The sequence below is a fragment of the Aquarana catesbeiana genome, linkage group LG02 (genome assembly GCF_042186555.1).
Source record: "Aquarana catesbeiana isolate 2022-GZ linkage group LG02, ASM4218655v1, whole genome shotgun sequence".
Lineage (NCBI taxonomy): Eukaryota > Metazoa > Chordata > Amphibia > Anura > Ranidae > Aquarana > Aquarana catesbeiana.
In genome coordinates this window covers 444,670,752-444,680,680 of record NC_133325.1, presented here as the reverse complement: position 1 = coordinate 444,680,680, position 9,929 = coordinate 444,670,752, and positions in this window count along the sequence as shown.

Here is a 9,929-nt window from a genome sequence, read left to right as displayed (position 1 = left end):
GTAATTACAATTTTTGATGCAATACTTTGCAGCAGGGCTCGTTCCTGCGTTCCAACTAGAGTGTCTGTGAGGGGTTGCAGTGTTGTGGCACCAGCACCAGTGCCTAAGGCCCAATTTTTCTGCCCCTGTCTAACAGGGGCGTGTAATTACAATTTTTGATGCAATACTTTGCAGTAGGGCTCGTTCCTGCGTTCCAACTAGAGTGTCTGTGAGGGGTTGCAGTGTTGTGGCACCAGCACCAGTGCCTAAGGCCCAATTTTTCTGCCCCTGTCTAACAGGGGCGTGTAATTACAATTTTTGAAGCAATCATTTGCAGCAGGGCTCGTTCCTGCGTTCCAACTAGAGTGTCTGTGAGGGGTTGCAGTGTTGTGGCACCAGCACCAGTGCCTAAGGCCCAATTTTTCTGCCCCTGTCTAACAGGGGCGTGTAATTACAATTTTTGAAGCAATAATTTGCAGCAGGGCTCGTTCCTGCGTTCCAACTAGAGTGTCTGTGAGGGGTTGCAGTGTTGTGGCACCAGCACCAGTGCCTAAGGCCTAATTTTTCAGCTGCTGTTCAACAGGGGCATGTAATTACAATTCTTGATCTAATATTTCACAGCAGGGCCCTGTGAGGGCTTACAGTGTTGTGGCCACAGCAACACCTAAGGCCCAAATTTCTGCTGAGTATATAGGGCAGGACCCTACTTTCAAACATCTAACTTACAAACGACTCCTACTTGCAAACGGAAGGAGACAACAGGAAGTGAGATGAAATCTACCCCTAGGAAGGGAAATTCTCTCCTGTAAGAGTTAATATGGGAAAACAAGTTCTCCTTTCCACTGATGCTTTCCAATCCTTGTTCCACAAAAAAACCCAAATTTTCAAAAAACATTTTTCATTGGGACAAAAAAGTGAGGTGAAATCTTCTGAAGAGGAGGAAAGACAGCAAAACAAATGTCACAGGGGTGATAACCCTTCCCTATGTTTTCCAAAAAGCTTAGAAAAGATTTTTTGGCTGGAGCTAAACACGTTAAAAATGTTCAAAATTACAAACAGATTCTACTTAACAACAAACCTACAGTCCCTGTCTTGTTTGCACCGCCTGTATACTGCTGTTCAGAGTATATAGGGCCTGGTGGCCCCACACCTTTCCTTATTTTAATTTGGGTGCGGGGTTCCCCTTAATATCCATACAAGACCCAAAGGGACTGGTAATGGACTGGGGGGTACCCATGCCGTTTGTCTCACTGATTTTCATCCATATTGCCATGACCCGACATGACATTAAACCCGCAAGCAGTTTTAAATGAGATTTTTTCCTTTAAAAATGACATTTGGTGCAGGGACTGTTCTAAACATGGGAAACACGCGTCACTTTACAGGCATACTATAGACACCCCCCAGGTACGATATTTAAAGGAATATTTCACTTTTTTTTTTTTACTTTAAGCATCATTAAAATCACTGCTCCCGAAAAAACGGCCGTTTTTAAAAGTTTTTTTTGCATTGATACATGTCCCCTGGGGTAGGACCCGGGTCCCCAAACCCTTTTTAGGACAATACCATGCAAATTAGCCTTTAAAATGAGCACTTTTGATTTCGAACGTTCGAGTCCCATAGACGTCAATGGGGTTCTAACGTTCGTGCGAACTTTCGGTCCGTTCGCGGGTTCTGGTGCGAACCGAACCGGGGGGTGTTCGGCTCATCCCTATTAAGGAGTCCAGGAGCCCCTATGTCTCCCCGATCATGGTAGTGAGAAAGAAGAATGGGTCCCTTTGGATGTGCATTGACTACCGAACCTTGAACCGAAGAACTATCCCAGATCCAGATCGGTACACCACTCCTCGCATAGAAGAATCCCTACAATGCTTATCAGGGGCCAAATGGTTCAGTGTACTGGATTTAAAGAGTGGATATTACCAGATCCCCATGCATCCAAATGACTGAGAAAAGACGGCCTTCATCAGCCCTCTAGAGTTTTTCGAGTTTGACCGACTGCTATAGGGATTAACAGGGGCCCCTGCTACTTTCCAGTGACTGATGGAGAACACTGGGGGTGATATGAACTTGGTAGAAGTGCTAGTTTACCTTGATGATATCATTGTGTTCGGCAGAATGTTCGAGGAGCATGAAGCTCGGCTGGAGAAAGTTTTCCAGCGACTACACGCCGAGGGGTTGAAGTTGTCTTTAGAGAAGTGTAAGTTCTACCAGACCTCAGTCACATACCTAGGGCATGCGGTGTTGGCCGAGGAAATAGCAACTGACTTCCTAGCCTCGCCCCAATACCGTAACAGAGTTGAGGTCATTCTTGGGTTTCTGCTCGTACTATCAAAGATTTGTGAAGAACTGATCACAGATTGCCCGGCCATTGAACGAGCTGTTACAGAAACAAACGGAGGGGGACCAGCAGAAAACCCAGAGGGGAGGCCCCAGAAAACCTCGTGAGTCTATCCAGGAACAATGGGCAGCGAAGCATGAATTGTCTGTTGAACAGCTGAAGGAGAGCCTGATTGAAGCATCGGTGTTGGCCTACACTGATCCACCTAAACCGTATGAATTACACGTGGATGCTGGCAGAGATGGCATTAGAGGGGTATTGTACCAAGAGTCAGAGGGGAAACTCTGTCCAGTGGCCTATGTGAGTCGTAGCCTCTCCCCTCCTGAGAAGAACTATCCTGTGCATAAATTGGAGTTCTTGGCCCTCAAGCGGGCTGTGGTAGATAAGCTACATGACTATCTGTATGGGGCTACCTTTGTGGTGAAGAATGACAACAACCCATTGACTTACCTACTGTCCACTGCAAAGTTGGATGCCACTGGGCATCGGTGGCTGGCAGCTCTATCCGAGTTTCAGTTCAGTTTGAAATACCGACCGGTGTGTTAAACAGAGACACTGACGATCTTTCCCAAAGACCTCACTCTATCAAGGCTGGACAGAGGAGTTGGGTCCATTTACCGCTCAAAGGAGTACAGGCTGTGTGTCAAGGAGTAAAGTACAAACACAAAGGAGCCATAGGGGCTGAAGCCGCAGGAGTCACCCCCGTGGGAGTACCGAAGTATTACTGTGATTTGACCCAAGTATGCAGCCAAGAATTGCCTCAAGTGACAAAAGAGCATATGAGACGGGATCAATGGGAAGATCCATTGGGAAGTCTGATAAGGAAATCGCTGTCTGCCCAAGACCCTCAGATACTGGTGAATAGCCCCATCGAGGGGGCCAAAGTAATCTATAGAGAGTGGGAACGAATGAAGTTGAAAGATGGGGTCATATATCGAAGAAGTCCCTCTGAGAAAGCAGAAGGTGTGAGATAACTGTTCCTCCCAGGGAAACATCGTCTAACTGTGTTGACCGCTCTTCATGATGATCATTGTCACTTAGGCCCAGATAGAACCTTCAAGCTGGTCAGGGATCGGTTTTACTGGCCGTCCATGAGAACAGAGGTGGAAAGCTATTGTCGCTCTTGCATCAGATGCATTCAGAGAAAGACATAACCAAGCAGGGCAGCCCCAATGGGCCATCTTCAAAGTCAGGGACCCATGAGTGGGTGTGCATTGATTTCTTGTGTCTGGAACCTGACCTGAGTGGATGAAGTAATGTCCTGGTTGTGACAGATCACTTCACCTGATATGCTCAAGCTTTTACCACTAGGGATCAGCAAGCTAGTACTGTGGCAAAGATTCTAGTGGAGAAGTTCTTTGTTCATTACAGGTTTACTCAGCTCCTGCATTCGGATCAAGGTCAGGACTTTGACAGCAAGCTAATCAGAAGATTATGTGAACTCGTAAGCAAAAAGGAATCCAGGACTACTCCTTATCATCCTCAAGGGGATCCACAACCTGAGCGTTTCAACCATACCTTGCTGAACATGTTGGGGACTCTCCCATTAGAGAATAAACAGCATTGGGGGGATCATAACGCTGCAGTAGTTCATGCTTATAATAGCACCTCAAATGATTCTACTGGATACTCCCCCTATAGGTTAATGGTCAGGAAAGAAGCTCGTCTACCTGTAGATCTGGCTTTTGAAACATCACTAGATCACACCTCCCAAGCCTCTTATAGGGGGTACATTGACAGATTTCAGAAGAATCTAAAAGTGGGTTATGAGAAAGCCAAGGAGGCCTCTACCATCAGAGAACAAAGGAACAAGAAAAACTTTCATCTCAGAGTGAGGGTTCAGGATTTACAACCTGGAGATCAAGTGTTATTGCGCAATCTAGGGGTGCCAGGGAAGCATAAGCTGGCTGATTGATGGTGTTCTCAACCCTCCATTGTCTGTAAACGACTACCTGGGCTCTCTGGTTTTACCAGATTTGGCCTGAAGGGAAGACCGGCCCTCTCAAGATTTGGCACTGAAACCTTTTACTGTCCATATTAGAGGCTGTTCGAGTACCCTCACCCCCTTGCTTGGAGACTTATCAGTCCCCGACACTGAGGCCTAGGGCCCGGAAAACTTGCCCACCCACACTCCCTGAAGAGGAGAGTGATGATGAAGGATTAACCCTTGATTGGTTGTGGGTTTCTCCTTCAGAAGATGATTCCATCATCCCTGATACTGAGGAATAAGATCGTCAAAGAACACCCTTTAGGAGGAGGACATATCTCCCTTTGCCTGAAGTTGAAACGTTAGATCCACACCCACTGAGGGGAGATGAGGAGATCAAAATGGAACCCAGTGATCGCCGGATGCAGTTTCTGGGGAACAGAACAGGGACCAGAGCCACTGGAAAACATCTACTCCAGGTTGAGACAGAGAATATGCCCTCCAAAAAGACTGGCATATGATGCACTTGAAGAAAATTCTGACAAACATATACCTACTGCTCATTATTCCAGTCAAGCACTAGCCTCCTTTATCGAACCTTTAGTATAGGATGACCTTGATCCACCTCCTGACACTACGGGGGGGTTTTTTGTTGTTATTATTACTTATTTATATATACCGTATTTATCGGCGTATAACACACACTTTTTTCCCCTGAAAATCAGGGGAAAATCGTGGGTGCGTGTTATACGCCAATCCCCCGCCGATTGTAAGCTTTTCGACCGCTCTAAGCGGCTTTTAGCTTTTCTCGGCGGCTTTGAAAATGGCGCCGCCATTATCGGCCACTTTCGGCCATTCTCGGCGGCTCTCGCCCGCCTTCGGCCATTCTCGGCGGCTCTCGCCCGCCTTCGGCCATTCTCGGCGGCTCTCGGCCGCTTTCGGCAATTCTCTGCGGCTCTCGGCCATTCTCGACGGCTTTCGGCCGCTTTCGCCCATTCTCGGCGCCTCTCACAGTCCCGCGGGAGCTGCCGAAAGCCAAGTGCGTCCGAGAGCGGCCGAGAGCTGCCGAGAATGGCCGAAAGCGGCCGAGAGCTGCCGAGAATGGCCGAAAGCGGCCGAGAACGGCGGCGCCATTTTCAAAGATGCACAGACTACAGATGGACACTAACAAGGCTGCAATGGGGGACAAGGCTGCAATGGGGGACAAGGCTGCAATGGGGACAAGGCTGCAATGGGGACAAAGCTGCAATGGGGACAAGGCTGCAATGGGGGACAAGGCTGCAATGGGGGACAATGCTGCAATGGGGACAATGCTGCAATGGGGGACAAGGCTGCAATGGGGGACAAGGCTACAATCAGGGACAACACTACAGATGGACACTGACAAGGCTGCAGATGGACACTGATGAGGCTGCATTGATGGGCATTTAAATGTAAGTTTTTTTCCTTAAACTTTCCTCCTAAAAGTTTTTTTCCTTAAAATTCCCTCCTAAACTTGGGGTGCGTGTTATACGCTGGCGCGTGTTATACGCCGATAAATACTGTATATATATTACATTTTTTTTTGTCAATCCGAAACTGTTAACCCCTGCTTCACCTTGCCTCTTGCTATAATTTATTGTTTACTGATTGGTCTGCTGGAAGTTCCAGTTCCACGGCCACACCCACATGCTCATATAGCTGTCCTCTAGAGGGCAGTAGGCCAATAGAAGAAGCAGTCAGCTCCGAGCACGTAGCCTTTCATCACTGCAGCCCTGATTGACAAGATTCCAGCCCTGCCTAGGTCCAATGAGACGTTGGTGACATTACTACCTGTTCCACGGTCCATGCTGGTCTGTGTGGAGCTGCTTGGTTCCTTTGTTCCTGGAGAAACACTGTGATCCATTCCAGCCAGCTGCTCAATCCTTTCCAGCTATCTGGAACAGCGGTGGGACCCACAGAACCATGTGGAATGCCAGGACTGCACTTTACTTTGACGAGCATGCTTCTTCTATCATCTTGAAAGTGTTTGCAATCTTATCCTATAAAAGTCATTATTTTAATACTACACTCAGGTCGGCGCCTCCCCCTCCCTGTTTTTTCCTGACACTACAGGGTGGGCTACTAACTTGTTACTGGCTTGTCAAAAAATTAATATGACTTTGTCTGAGGATGTATATAATTTGCTGTTAGAAGATCCCTCATTGGGCCAGTTGTTAGCTGTTCTTCTAGTTTATCAGATGCTTAAGTATTCAGTTTTATGATATAGTAAAGTGATCCCACAGGCTGTGATCTGTCTTTAGGGACCAAAGACTTTCAAGTGGGGGGAGGATGTAGCAATGTGGACTTCGATTATAAAGTACAGTGTTCCTCCAGTATTTCTATGCATCGCCTATCCCTCTAGTGCCCTGTGTTATCAACTGATATCATATTTGTGAGCCAAGCTAAAGGGATTGTGGGATGAGTAGTTCCACAGTTTGATAATTGCTTTGCATGACCCTGTACCTGGACTACATATCCCAGGGATCTTTGCTGCCATCGGAGAGATTGCTGGGAGGAACTATATAAGAAGCCAAAGCCCTGCTCTGCAGTCTCTTCCTCCAGGGCCTGATGTGAGACGGACCTCTCCGTGCATGAAGAGAGGGGTCGCGGCCTACCGCGCAGTGTACAACACTCCAACCCAGTTGAGAGGGGCCTAGCTCTGCTTGCTGTTCGTCAGACATCCATCCAGCACCACTTCAGTTGCCTGCCCACCTATGTTCTAAGCTTTGCATCGGGAGATCAAAACAGCAGAACCACAGCACACGTGTCGCTACAGGGGCTGCTTTTCGGAGGGCATTGAATTGGCCTGGTCATTGGTGAGAGGGCAATCACCCACCTTTACAAATCCTTTTCTCACGGTTTCACTGGGACACTTTGCACAGACATTTTTACCTTGGGAATACTTTACTGAACCTATCTTGAACACTGTGCATAGACACCTTTAGCTTCTACCATTTCAAGAAATCATATTGTTTGCTATTACACCTTATTGGATACAATTAATGAGCTTCTACAGGCCGGTGAAGACCATCAGATCTGCATTGGTGACATTGTTGTCATTATTGATACAAGGGTACTTATACCATTGCCAAGTCTGACCTCTCATTAGGGTTAAAGGTTTATAGACTGACAGAGGTTTCCACTTTAGAAGTTTGTCAGTATAACCATTTAACTTTGTTTATCCTTTCAGGTTCAAGCAGTACTCCACTGTATATGTGTGTATAATAGACTGTTTACCTGCAAATATCTTGACTTGTGTTATTGGGAGAAATTCTTTTGCTGAGTTTGCTGTTGCCTAAAACTCAGCAGATCTATTACCTCCTCTTTGTGACAATATCTTCTTTTAACTGTCCTAGTAAACATTATCAGAATATAAACACACAGAGTTGTCTGACTTATTGCTTTAAGGTGGTGCAAAAATGTCTGAACCTAGAGTGTCAGGTGGATTGGAATGTTCATCAGGTCATGGCAGTGCAGATGAGCAGGTAAATCTAAGCAGCCCCCTAGGGGGTCATGCTACATACATAATTAAGGATCTTATGAATGAATGTGATATGGAATGTGTTATTCAGGCATGTCTAGTGGGTCAGTTTTTCTGGTGACCATTCTACCTGTTTGGTTATATAGGGGTTGAAAGTTTCAAATTACCTATGCTTGTGAGTAAATTGTATGCTCATTAAAATGTATTTGAAAATCTATTTTTCTATGCTATGAGGACCTTTTTCTCTTATTTTACATTAAACTGTGACTGAGTTGAAGAGAGAAAGACATACCTTGAAGAAAGGATTCCCATAGAGTTTGGAGCGCGCTAAGACAGAAAACGTTGCATGACTCACTTTTTATAATGGGTCATTTCCGCTTTGCGGGATAAGAGTGATGAAAAGATTGGCATATCTGAAGATTTTTTGGCATAAGAGAATACAGGACTTTTATTATAGTGATATAAGGGACATTCTCTTTGAATCAATATTTTATGGGACTTGATTATTATTGTATTTTACTTTCCTAGACACTGTTTATTTCACTGTAACAAAAGTGTAAAGTTTTCATATTTAAGTGCTGTTTTTTTGGATGTTTATGAGTTGAAACACCAGGGGGTGTTATTTTACCAGAAACTTGGGGAAGTTGATCTGTGAACACAGTTTGCTATGTTATCCAAAAATGCAAGATAAAGCACTATCATGCTAGGAAGAACATGACACAGAAATACTGCCATGTTCTCTGGGCCAAAGCTCATTGAAAATGGTTTGTTTCAAAGTGGAAAGCTGCTCTGTAATTAGATTAATTTAAATTTAAAGTTCTTTTTCAGCAACCATGGGCACTGCTTCCTCCAGACTAAAGAGGACTTACAGCTTGTTATCAGCTCTCAGCAAGTGTTCTTGTCTATCCCAGGCAGCAAGACGCATCTTGCTCAGGCATCCACGGCTACAGCTACCTCAGGGACAACTCCTCCCTCCTCCTCCCCCCTCCAACTTCCAGGATCATATGGCTCTCCACCCCGAAGGACCTCTACAGACTGCAGCCACTTCTACATACCCACTGGAGACAGGCACATCTGACAGCCAAATACCACCACAAAGGAAAATATAATTATTATACATTCTTATTTCATTCATAGAACACCTGGACGTGGACTGGTATGGAATTTGGAATAATCAATTATCCATCACAGGACATACCCTCCTACTAGCCACCCCTCCCCATGTACACATGTCGGCCTACCGGCCCATACAGACTGTGCTCCTGTTCTCCTGGCTCTGATGAAGAGGTTACCCTCGAAACGCTTCAGCCTTTTTTAAATACCTGCCTCAACATGGGCATACCCCAATTTTAACTTTTTAGTGCCTATTTTGTTACCTGTTTTTATGCAATGTAATATTTGAATGATTCTATATTTATATGATTATTTGTTTGTATTCCTATACATGATTAAACCATACATGTCTTGATGTAAGCGTCTGATCACGCGCCTTCCATCCACCTCCTACCAAACATGTAAACTGAACCCCTCAATCAAAGGTTATACTTTGTGGAACCAGTCTTACTATTTCTTTGACAAATGCTTGTGCAGTTTCTACTGTGGATGGTGTTCCAATCTTCGGCACAAAGCGTGGCAGTTTGGATAGCCTATCAATTATTACAAAAATGGTCGTGAAGTTTTCACATAGTAGGAGTTCAACAATGAAATCCATGTTAATCATTTCCCATGGCTTGCTAGGAATGAGTAAAGGGCTTAGTACACCCCAGGCTTTCGTCTTGTCACCCTTGTTCCGGATACAAATTTCACAGGTCCTTACATAGCCCTGACAGTCAGATCTTAAGCTAGGTCACCAAGAGGACAGCTGCAAGAGTTCCAGGGTCTTGCATATTCCTAAATGCCTAGCAAGGGGTGGGCGTGGCACAGATTCAGGATTCCTGACGCAAACTGGAGGGAGCAAACACTTTTTGTTCATGAAGGAACAAGCCGTCCTGTTCCTGCAACTGCGAGTCACATGGTGAACCCTCTTTCTTTCAGGCTTGCTTGAGCTGTGACACTAAATCTCCTTGGAGTAACAGGAAACTCTATAGAGACACAATGATATCAAGCTGGGTAGACTCTGCTTCCTCTGGGATCATGCGTGACAGAGCATCGGGTTTCCCATTCTTTAAACCTGGTCTATA